Source organism: Ceratotherium simum, chromosome X (genome assembly GCF_057802395.1).
Source record: "Ceratotherium simum simum isolate JZ-2026a chromosome X, ASM5780239v1, whole genome shotgun sequence".
Lineage (NCBI taxonomy): Eukaryota > Metazoa > Chordata > Mammalia > Perissodactyla > Rhinocerotidae > Ceratotherium > Ceratotherium simum.
The window spans coordinates 38,882,209-38,893,252 of NC_141940.1; positions in this window are offsets into that span (position 1 = coordinate 38,882,209).

The window sequence follows — 11,044 nt, forward strand, 5'->3', positions numbered from 1 at the left end:
GATTAGTTAATACTGCAGCCATGTTAAAAAAAAAATGAAGCAAAGAATAATGCCAAAAGATTTCAAAGTTATCTCTTGTAATCTGTTCTTCAAGTAGAAAGAGAAAACAGTTGAAATGATTATCAGATAATTTATCTGCTTTTTATTATTGACATGTTGTCTCTAGTCCTTCTGGATTAACTGTATTATCAACCATGACTGCCTGAAAATAAAAACATATCTTCAGACGAAAAAATAGTAGAATATATTTCTGTTTCACACAAAATATAGGAAAACATACAACCACTATCATTTCTGTCCTCTTGAAAGCTTCCATTTTTAGCAACAGAACAGACTACATGCCCAGAATGATCCTCCATCAAGAAACAACAAAAATCAAGGTCAAATATTTTTTAAAAATATTTTTAGTACCTTTTAGGATCTGACAAATAGTGGGGAATAGTTTGATTAGGTATTAAAAAAAGATGGCCTCCAAGAAATTTAAATGGAACACTGAAGCTTTCATCTTAATAACACTTGCCAAACTAGGTGGAATTAAGCATTACTTTTTGAAATTTATAGGACAATGGGAATAGAAGACAAAGCCCAGGGCCTCCTCAATTTGTGAAATCAACCAAAAGGTCCTTGTAGAAATATTGAACCCCAAATTTTTGAGGTCTACTTAAGGGTATTCTATAAATAAATCTTCCTCTCCAATAGCTCAAAAGGAAAATGTCCTGTCTTGAGCCTTGGAGCTGAATGATGATGGAGAAATAAAGGGGAAAAGCACCTTACCACAGAGAAGCAAGGATAAGAATTATGTTGTCTTCTCTTCAGAAACCATGCAGCAAGACGAAAGTGGAATAAAATATTTAAGTGTTAAAAGAATCACCAACCTAGAATTCTGTACCCAATGAAATTATTCTTCAAAAGTGAAGGAGAAATAAAGACTTTCTCAGACAAAAAAAAATGAGGGAATTTGTTGCTACTAGATCTGACTTGCAAGAAATGTTTTAAAAAAAATTCTTCAGAAAGAAGAAAAATGATATAGATCAGAAACTCAGATCTATATAAAGAAAGGAAAAGCGTTAGAGAAGGAATAAATGAAGGTAAAATAAAACCTTTTATTTCTCTTATACTTAATCTAACAGGTAACAGTTTGTTCAAAATAATAATAGCAACAATGTACTCAGTGATATAGCTTATAGATAAGTGAAATAAATGACAACAATGTTATAAGGTACGTGTGGGAGGAAATGGGAATACTTTATTATAAGGTACTTGCACTACTCATGTAGTAGTAGACCATTATCGAAAGTGGACTTGAGTTAGTTGCAAATGTATATTGCAAATGCATGGACAATCACTAAAAAAGTAAAAAAGAAATATAATTGATATGCTAAGAGAAGAAAAAAATGAAATCATACAAAATACTCTAAACCAGAGAAGACAGAAAAAGAATGGAAGACAAAACAAAACAAAGAACAAGAGCACCTAGTAGAAAACAGTAACAAATATGGTAGATATTAATCCAACTATACAATAATCATTTTAAATGTCAATAGATTAAATAGAGCAGTTAATGACGGAGACTGTCAGAGTGGACTGAAAAACAAGGCCCAACTATATACTGTTTACAAAAAAATCACTTTAAACATAAAGACACATATAGGTTAAAAGTAAAGGGATGGAGAAAGATATAACATGCTAACATCAGTCAAAAGAAAGCTGGGGTAGCTTTATTAATATCAGACAAAGCAGACTTCAGAGAAAAGAAAATTATTAGGGATAAAGAGGGGCATTATATAATGTTAAAAGGTCCACTCTCTAAGAAAACATAACAATCCTTAATATGTATGCATTTAACAACAGAGTGTCTAAACACATGAGGCAAAAATTGATAGAACTTCAAAGAGAAATAGATGAAGCCATTATTATAGCTGGAGACTTCAACACCCCTCTATCAATAATTAATAGATCCAGCAGGCAGAAAATTAATAAGGACACAGTTGAACTGAACAGCATCAACAATTAACTGGATCTAATTGATATCTAAAGAATACATTATCCAACAACAGCAGAATGCATACTCTTCTCAAGTTCATACAGAACATTCACCAAGATAGACCATATTCTAGGCCATAAAACACAACTTCACAAATTTAAAGGAAGAGAAATAATACAAAATATGCTTTCATACCACAATGGAATTAAACCAGAAATCAATAACAAAAAGATAGCTGGGAAACCCCAAAAAACAACATATTTCTAAATAACATATGGTTCAAGAAAGAAGTCTCATGAGAAATTAAAACATATTTTAGGGGCCAGCCCAATGGTGTAGTGGTTAAGTTCACATGCTCTGCTTTGGCGGCCTGGGGTTCACAGGTTCAGTTCCCAGGCACGGACCTATGCACCGCTCATCAAGCCATGCTGTGGTGGCATCCCACATACAAAAAAATAGAGGAGGATGGGCATAGATGTTAGCTCAGGGACAATCTTCCTCAGCAAAAAGAGGAATATTGGCAACAGATGTTAGCTCAGGGACAATCTTCCTTACCAAAAGGAAAAAAAAAAACGTATTTTAAACAAGATTAAAATTAAACTGAGAAAATGTGTGGGATGCAGGAAAAGTAGTAATTAGAGGGAAATATATAGTATTGAATATTAGAAAATAAGAAGGATCTAAAATCAATAATTTAAGCTTCTACCTTAGGAAATGAGAAAAAGACAAAATTTTAGAAAAGAACAAATTAAACCCAAAATATGCAGAAGAAATAATAAAAATTAGAGCAGAAATTAATGAAATTGAAAACAAATCAATAGAGAAAATCAACAAAACCAGAAGTTGGTTCCTTGAAAAGAGCAATAAAATTATCTCATGGACATTAAGAGGATAATAAAGGAATATTTTGGACAACTCTATGCTTACAAATTTGATAACTTAGATGAAATAGAACAATTCCTTGAAAGGCACAATCTACCAAAACTCACATAAGAAGAAATAGACAATATTAATAGGCCTATATCTATTAAAGAAATTAAACCAATAATTAATAACAGGCCAAAACAGAAAGCGCCAGGCCCAGAAGGTGAATTTTACCAAGGCAAAATTTACCATACATTTAAGGAATAAATTATACTAATTCTCTACAATCTCTTCCAGAAAATAGAAGCAGAGGAGATACTTCCTAACCAGGAATACCCTAATACCAAAACCAGACAAAGATATTTCAAGAAAGTAAAACTACAGACCAATGTCTTTCATGAACATAGTTGCAAAAATCCTCAAGAAAATGTAAGCAAACTGAATGCAACAATGTATAAAAAGAATTATACACTATGACCTAGTGGCATTTATTCCATGTATGCAAAGCTAGTTCAACATTTGAAAATCAATTAATGTAATCCATCACATCAATAGGCTAGAGAATAAAAATCATATGATCATATGATCATACAGAAAAAGCATTTGACAATCCAACATCATCCATGATAAAAACTTTTAGCAAAGTAGGAATAGAGAAGAACTTCGTCAACTTGATAAAGAACATCTACAAACAACCTACAGCTGACATCTTCCGTAATGGTAAGAAACTAGATGCTTTTCCACTAAAATCAGGAACAAGGCAAAGAGGACTACTCCTATTCAACATCACATTAGAAGTCCTAGATAATGCAATATGACAAGAAAAGGAAATAAAAGCTATACAGATTGGGAAGGAAGAAATAAAACTGTCTTTGTTCACAGACAACATGATTGTCTATGTTGAAAAACCCAAAGAATCCATAAAAAAAACTCCTGGACCTAAGAAGTGATTATAGCAAGGTTACAGGATACCAGGTTAATATACAAAAGTCAGTTGCTTTCTTATATACCAGCAATGAACAACTGGAATTTGAAATGAAAAACACAATACCATTGCTGTACAACATAGTATTTATCATTAACAATACAGTATCATGCACTTTAAAATATGTTGAGGATATATCTCATGTTAAGTGTTATTACCAAAAACAAATCAAAAAATGCAAAGGAACACAATGAAGTTTTTGGAGGCAGTGGATATGTTTAATACCTTTGTTGTGGTGATGGTATCACAGGTATATACATATGTCCAAACTCATCAAGACGTATACATTAAATGTGTGCAACAGTTTGTATATCAATTAAATCTCAATAAAGCTAAAAACGTTTTTTAAAATACAATATCATTTATATTAGTATCAATAAAATGAAATACTTAGGGATAAAGGTAACAAAATATGTACAAGATCTGTATCAGGAAAACTACAAAATTCTGATAGAAAAAAATCAAAGAGTATCTAAACAAATGGAAAAATATTCCATGTACATGGATAGGAAGAAACAATATTGTCAAGATATCAATTTTCTCCAACTTGATCTAGATTCAATGTAATCTCAATCAAAATCCTAGTAGTTATTTTGTGCATATCAAAAAACTGATCCTAAAGTTTATATGAAAAGACAAAAGTCACAGAATAGCCAACACAATATTGAAGGAGAAGAACAAAGTTAGAGTACTGACACTACCTGACTTCAAGACTTACTATAAAGCTACTTTAATCAAGACAGTGTAGTATTAGTGAAAGAATAAACAAATAGATCAATGGAACTGAATAGAGAGACCAGAAATAGACCCACACAAATACAGTCAACCGATCTTTGATAAAGGAGCAAAGGCAATTCAATGAAGAAAGGATAATCTCGGGCCGGCTCCGTGGCTTAGCGGTTAAGTGCGCGCGCTCTGATGCTGGCGGCCCGGGTTCGGATCCCGGGAGCGCCCCGAGGCACCACTTCTCCGTCCAACGTGAGGCCGAGTCCCACGTACAGCAACTAGAAGGATGTGAACCTATGACATACAACTATCTACTGGGGCTTTGGGGGGAAAAAACTGAATAAATAAAATCTTAAAAAAAAAAAAAAAAAAAAAAAGAAAGGATAATCTTTTCAACAAACAGTGCTAGAACAACTGAATATTCACATGCAAAAAATTAATCTAGATGCAGATCTTACACCTTTCACAAAAATTAACTCAAAATTAAATCAAAATTAACTAAATGTAAAACTATAAAACTTCTAGAAGATATCACAGAAGAAAATCTACATGGCTTTGGGTTTGGCAATAACTTCTTAGATACCATACCAAAAGCATGATCCATAAAAAAATTGATGTTAGACTTCATTAAAATTAAAAACTTCTGCTCTACAATAGTCACTGTTATGAGACAAGCCACAGACTGAGCGGAAATCTTTGCAAAACACATATCAGATAAAGTACTGGTATCAATAATATATAAAGAACTCTTAAAATTCCACAGCATGAAAACAAACAACACTATTTAAAAATGGGCAAAAGATCTGAACAGACACCTCACTAAAGAAGATAAATAGATGGCAATAAGAACATGAAAAGATGCCCAATGTCATATATCATTAGGGAATTGCAAATTAACAACAATGATACACCAGTACTCATTCATTAGAATGACCAAAATCCAAAACACTGAAAACACCAAATGCTGATGAGGATGTGGAGTGACAGGAACTCTTATTCTTTGCTGGTGGAATGCAAAATGGTACAGCTACTTTGGAAGACAGTTTGACAGTTTCTTACAAAACTTAACATACTTTTACCCTATGATCCAGCAATTGTGCTCCTTCGTATTTTACCCAAATGGATTGGAAACTTATGTCTACACAAAAACCTCCACACAAATGTTTACAGTAGCTTTACTCATAATTGCCAAAACTGGAAACAACCAAGATTTCCTTCAATAGGTAAATGGATAAACCGTGGTGCATCCTTACAATGGATTATTATTCAGTGATAAAAAGAAATGAGCTAATATGCCATGAAAAGATATGGAGGAACCCTAAATTTGTATTGCTAAGTGAAAGAAGCCAACCTTAAAAGGCTTCATACTGCACGTTTCCACTTAAATGACATTCTGGAAAAGATAAAACTATGGAGACAGTAAAAAGATCAGTGGTCGCCAGAGATCTGGGGAGATGGATGGATGATTAGTTGGAGCACAGAAGATTTTTAGAGCAGTGAAATTTTTTCTGTGTGACACTGTAATGAGGGACACATGTCATTATACATTTATCAAAACCCAGAGAATGTACAGCACAAAAATTGAACCTTAAAGTAAACTATGGACCTTAATAATACTGTATAAATATTGGCTCATCATTTGTAGCAAATATCCCACACTAATGCAAGATGTTAAAAATAAAGGAAATTGTTGGGAGGTGAGGGGCATATGGTAACTCTTTCTACTTTTAGCTGAATTTTTTCTGTAAACCTAAAACTTCTCAAAAAATAAAAAGTCAATTAGTTATAATTTTTTAAAAAAGAATGAAGATCTCTGAACATCAGTTCTAGGATATACTGTTAAGTGGATGGAAAAAGCAAAGTGTAAAAGAGTATTTTTTTAAGTTATCTTTTGTGTAAGCAAGAAGGGGAAATAAGAATATTTATATGTATGTTTGTTCATTTATGTAAAAGGAAACTTAAGAAGGAAAAAGCAGAAATCATGAGATTTGTACCTATGGCGGGGTGGGGGACAGGGTAGAAAGGATGGAGGATGGGAATGGGGTAAAAAGGATGGAGGTAACTAGACTTCCCTGAGTATTCTTTTCTCTATAGTTCTGACTTTGGGAACCATGTTAATGTTTCTCATACTAAAAGAAAAACAACTAAAATAAAAAAGGATGGGGAAAAACATAAAATAAAACTGAAACAGAAAAAAATGAACCTAACTTATAACCAAACTGAAGGAGGGGGCAGAGTAAACCTAAATAATGTTTGAACACAGTATTTTGACTATATATCCTAAGACTAAAAACCAAAAAAACCTGTAAACAAATATTGAACTTGAGTTATAGGTTTCTTTTTCACAGTGGAATGGGTTAGCGACCATAAAACTGCTTTCTGTGCATTCTGGGATTAAGTAAATGAATAAATATATTATGGATAATGGGATCCAGATTTCTCACTGTTGGAAAAGAGAGTTACAACTATGGAAAGGAGGAAGGCTAGAATCAGCCCTGTGGTATTGGACTAGAACTGGAGGTATCAGTGTGAATTCTGGGTTTTTACACGTACATATCATAATATATATATTATATAAAATTATATTATTATATATAATTATAACGTTATAATTAACATAACAAATTTGCATTTTATGTATATAAATAAACATAGAAATATATATAAGCTTGGTCTATATAGATATAGAGGGACTAGAAGCAATGACACTCCAGTAGCAACAAGCACACATAGTACCCAGGACTCATTGAAGAAACGGCTCATTCCAGAAGTGGAGCTGGGAAATTAAAAGATAAGTCTGGCGTATCCTATAGAGTCAAAAAGTAAAAAACGTGCTCAAAGAATGATGAGCATATGTCAATGGGATACAGGTGTCTGTATGAAAGAGCTTTCACTGACCAAATCTAGGACTGAGTATCAAAATAAATAATGATGGTAATGGATTATAACCTATCAAGTAAAATAAGAACACATGAATCCATACTACTATAAGTCAATAAATAAATATATAAATAAAGAGAAAAATATCTCATCCCTACGTTAGAATGCGAACTAACAAATGTGGAAGGAATGATGGGATTAGCAAATCAAAATTTGGCAACCAAATCATCATCATAATAATTGACTTGGGCAAGAATTTCCAATGTATAATAAACCAAGTGGGTGAAAGTTTAAGGAGTAATGGGATATTTACATAATTTCAAAATATTTCTCCTTAAGATATTTGTTACTATAAATTGAAAAATTGGAACTTTATAGTGGAGACAACTGGTAGATTCTAATTTAGCTAAGTAACCAAAATTAATATTAATAGAAAGGGAGAAGTTAACATCGTTGGCTCCTCATATAATGTTCTAAGAAAGACATAATATTATTTTCATGGTACTCCTACTAAAATGTGCAGCCTGAATCTAGTCATGGACAAACTTCAAATAAACACAATTTTAGGGCATTCGACAAAAATAACTAGCCTAACTTCTTCAAAACTATCAAGGTCATTAAAGACTAAGAAAGAATGAGGGACAGTTCTAGATTAAAGGAGACTAAAGAGACATCACAAATAAATGTGATGTGTGATGCTGGATTGGAACCTGAACCAGAAAACAAAAATGTTTCTCTATAAATGACATTATTAGCTTAACTGGCAAAATTTGAATGAGGTTTGTATATTAGATAATAGTAATAAAACAATGTTAATTTCCTGATTTTGATAATTACAGTGTGGTTATGTAAGAAAAAAATTTTTAAGAAATACACACTAAAATATTGAGGGATAAATAGTCATAATGTCTCCAACGTATTCCCAAATGGCTCTGAAAATTACATATATACAACTTAAGAAGTTAGTAAAAGAATAGTATAATAAACCCAGATAAGATATTAAGAAGGAAATGATAGTGAATAAAAGCACAAATTAATGAAACAGACAAAAGCAAACAATAGAGAGAATGAAGACAAAGATGATTCTTTAAAAAGACTAATAAAACTTATAAAATTACTTCAAGAATGATCAATGAAAAATAAGATACAAGACAGAAATAACCAATATTAAGAATGAAATGGGGTACCTAATTATAGATACTACAGATAACAAAACAAATATAAAATATATAACAAACAAAATCATGCCAACAAATTTTACCAATTTGTATAAACCAAACAAATTTCCAAAAATAATATATAGCTTGTCAAAATTGAAATGGAAAGAAATAGAAAACCTAAATAGTTTTATAACCCTTAGGTAAATGAATCATTATTCAAAAATGTGTCTACAAAGAAAATTCCAGTTCGACAAGGTTTACCAGTGGGCAATATATCACAATCAAGGAACAAGGAATTCCGATCTCACATAAACTATCCCAAGCCAATTTCATTCATGAACTGAGATACAAAAATCATTTAAAAAATTAGCAAATCAAATCTAGAAATGTATAAAAATTGCATTTAATGGCAAAATGTATTTATTTGAGGAATACAAAATTTATTTTATTATCAAATAATTTGATTCACCACATTAAAGATTTAAAAAGAAAAACCAAGTGATCATTTCAATAGATGTAGAAAAGACTTGATAAAATTCAACATCCATTCATAGGAAAAATTCTTAGAAGACTAATAGTAGAAGGAACCTCCTTAACCTGATAAAGAGTATCTGCAAAAATTCTTTAGAAAAGAGTATACTAATTCAGAAAAATTGAAGACATTCCCTTTAAGATCATGAATAAGATAAAAATTGCCCATTATTACCACTTCTATTCACCATTGTACTGAAGAACCTAGTCACAACATATAGACAAAAATTTTAAATAAAATACATAAGGATTGGAAAGGAAGAGACAAAGCTGTCATTATTCACAGATAATATAGTATACAAAGAATATGCAAACGCAACTATAGATAAACCATTAGAATAAATAAAATAGTTTAGCAAGGTGGCTGAACACAAAATCAATCTACAAAAATCAATTGTATCTATATAAACTGGAAACAAATAATTGGAAAATGTTTTTTAATGCTATTTCTAATGTATATAACAGAAATTTCAAATAGCTGAGACTAAATTTACTAGAAGATGTACAAGAGCTCTACAAGGAAAACTACAAAACACTGCCAAGAATAGGCATAAATGAATTGAGAGTTATATCATGTTCATGAATTGGAATTCTCAACATTGTTAAGATATCAAGACTCTTAAAATTGAACTACAGACTCATTTTAATCTAAATCAAACTTCCAGGAAGAATTTTTGTGGAAATGTATAAACTAATTTTAAGATTTATATAAAAACGGAAATGATCTAGTATAACTAAGACAATCTTGAAGAACAAAGTTGGAGGATTTATGCTACTAGTTTTTAAAACTTATAATAGAGGGTGCAGCCCCAGTGGCCTAATGGTTCAGTTCAGCGCACTCTGCTTCAGTGACCCGGGTTTGGTTCCCAGGTGCGGACATAGACCACTCATCTGTCTGTGGCCATGCTGTGATGGTGGCTCATACACAAAATAGAGGAAGATTAGCAAGAGATGTTAGCTTAGGGCGAATCTTCCTCAGGAAAAAAAATTTACAATAAAGCTACAGTAATTAAGACAGTATGGTATTGGCAGAAAGACAGACAAATAGATCAATGAAAGAGACTAGAATCCAGAAATAGACTACCTTGATGACTATATCACATCATAGAGAAAATTAATTTAAAATGAATCATATTTCTAAGTGTAAAATGAAATTAAAAAGCTCTAGAAGAACACATAAAGGAATAACTTCATGACATTTGGACAGGCAAATATTTCTTAAATAGGGCACAAAATGCACTAATAATTAAAAAATTACAGACTAGACTTTATTGACATTAAAATCTCCTGTCCTGTTTGTCAAAATACCATCATTAAAATAATCAAAAATAAAAAGCTTTGTGCATGAAAGAACACTGTGAAGAAAGTGAAAAGACAACTTACAGAATTGGAGAAATTAGTCACATATCATATATCTGACAAGGGACTTACATCCAGAATGTATAAACACTTCTTACAGTTCAATCATAAAAAAGAAAACCCAACTAAATATTCGCAAAGGATTTGAACACACATTTCTCCAAAGAAGACATACAAATGACCAATAAGCACATGAATAGATGTTCAACATTATTAGCCATGAGAGATATACAAATCAAAACCACAATGAAATACCACTTCACACCCACTAGGATGGCTACAATCAAAAAATACCAGACAATAGTGTTAGGAGAATATAGAGAAATTGAAACCCACATATATTGTTAGTGGGGAAATAAAATGGTGCAGCCACTTTAAAAAATGGTCTGGCAGTTCCTCAAACAGTTAAATATAGAGTTAAAATATGAACTAGCAATTTCACTTGTAGGTATCTTCCCAAGAGAAATTAAAACATATGTCCACGCAAAATCGTGTACACGAGTGTTCATAACAGCATTATTCATAATAGCCAAAGAGCGGAAACACCCTACATGT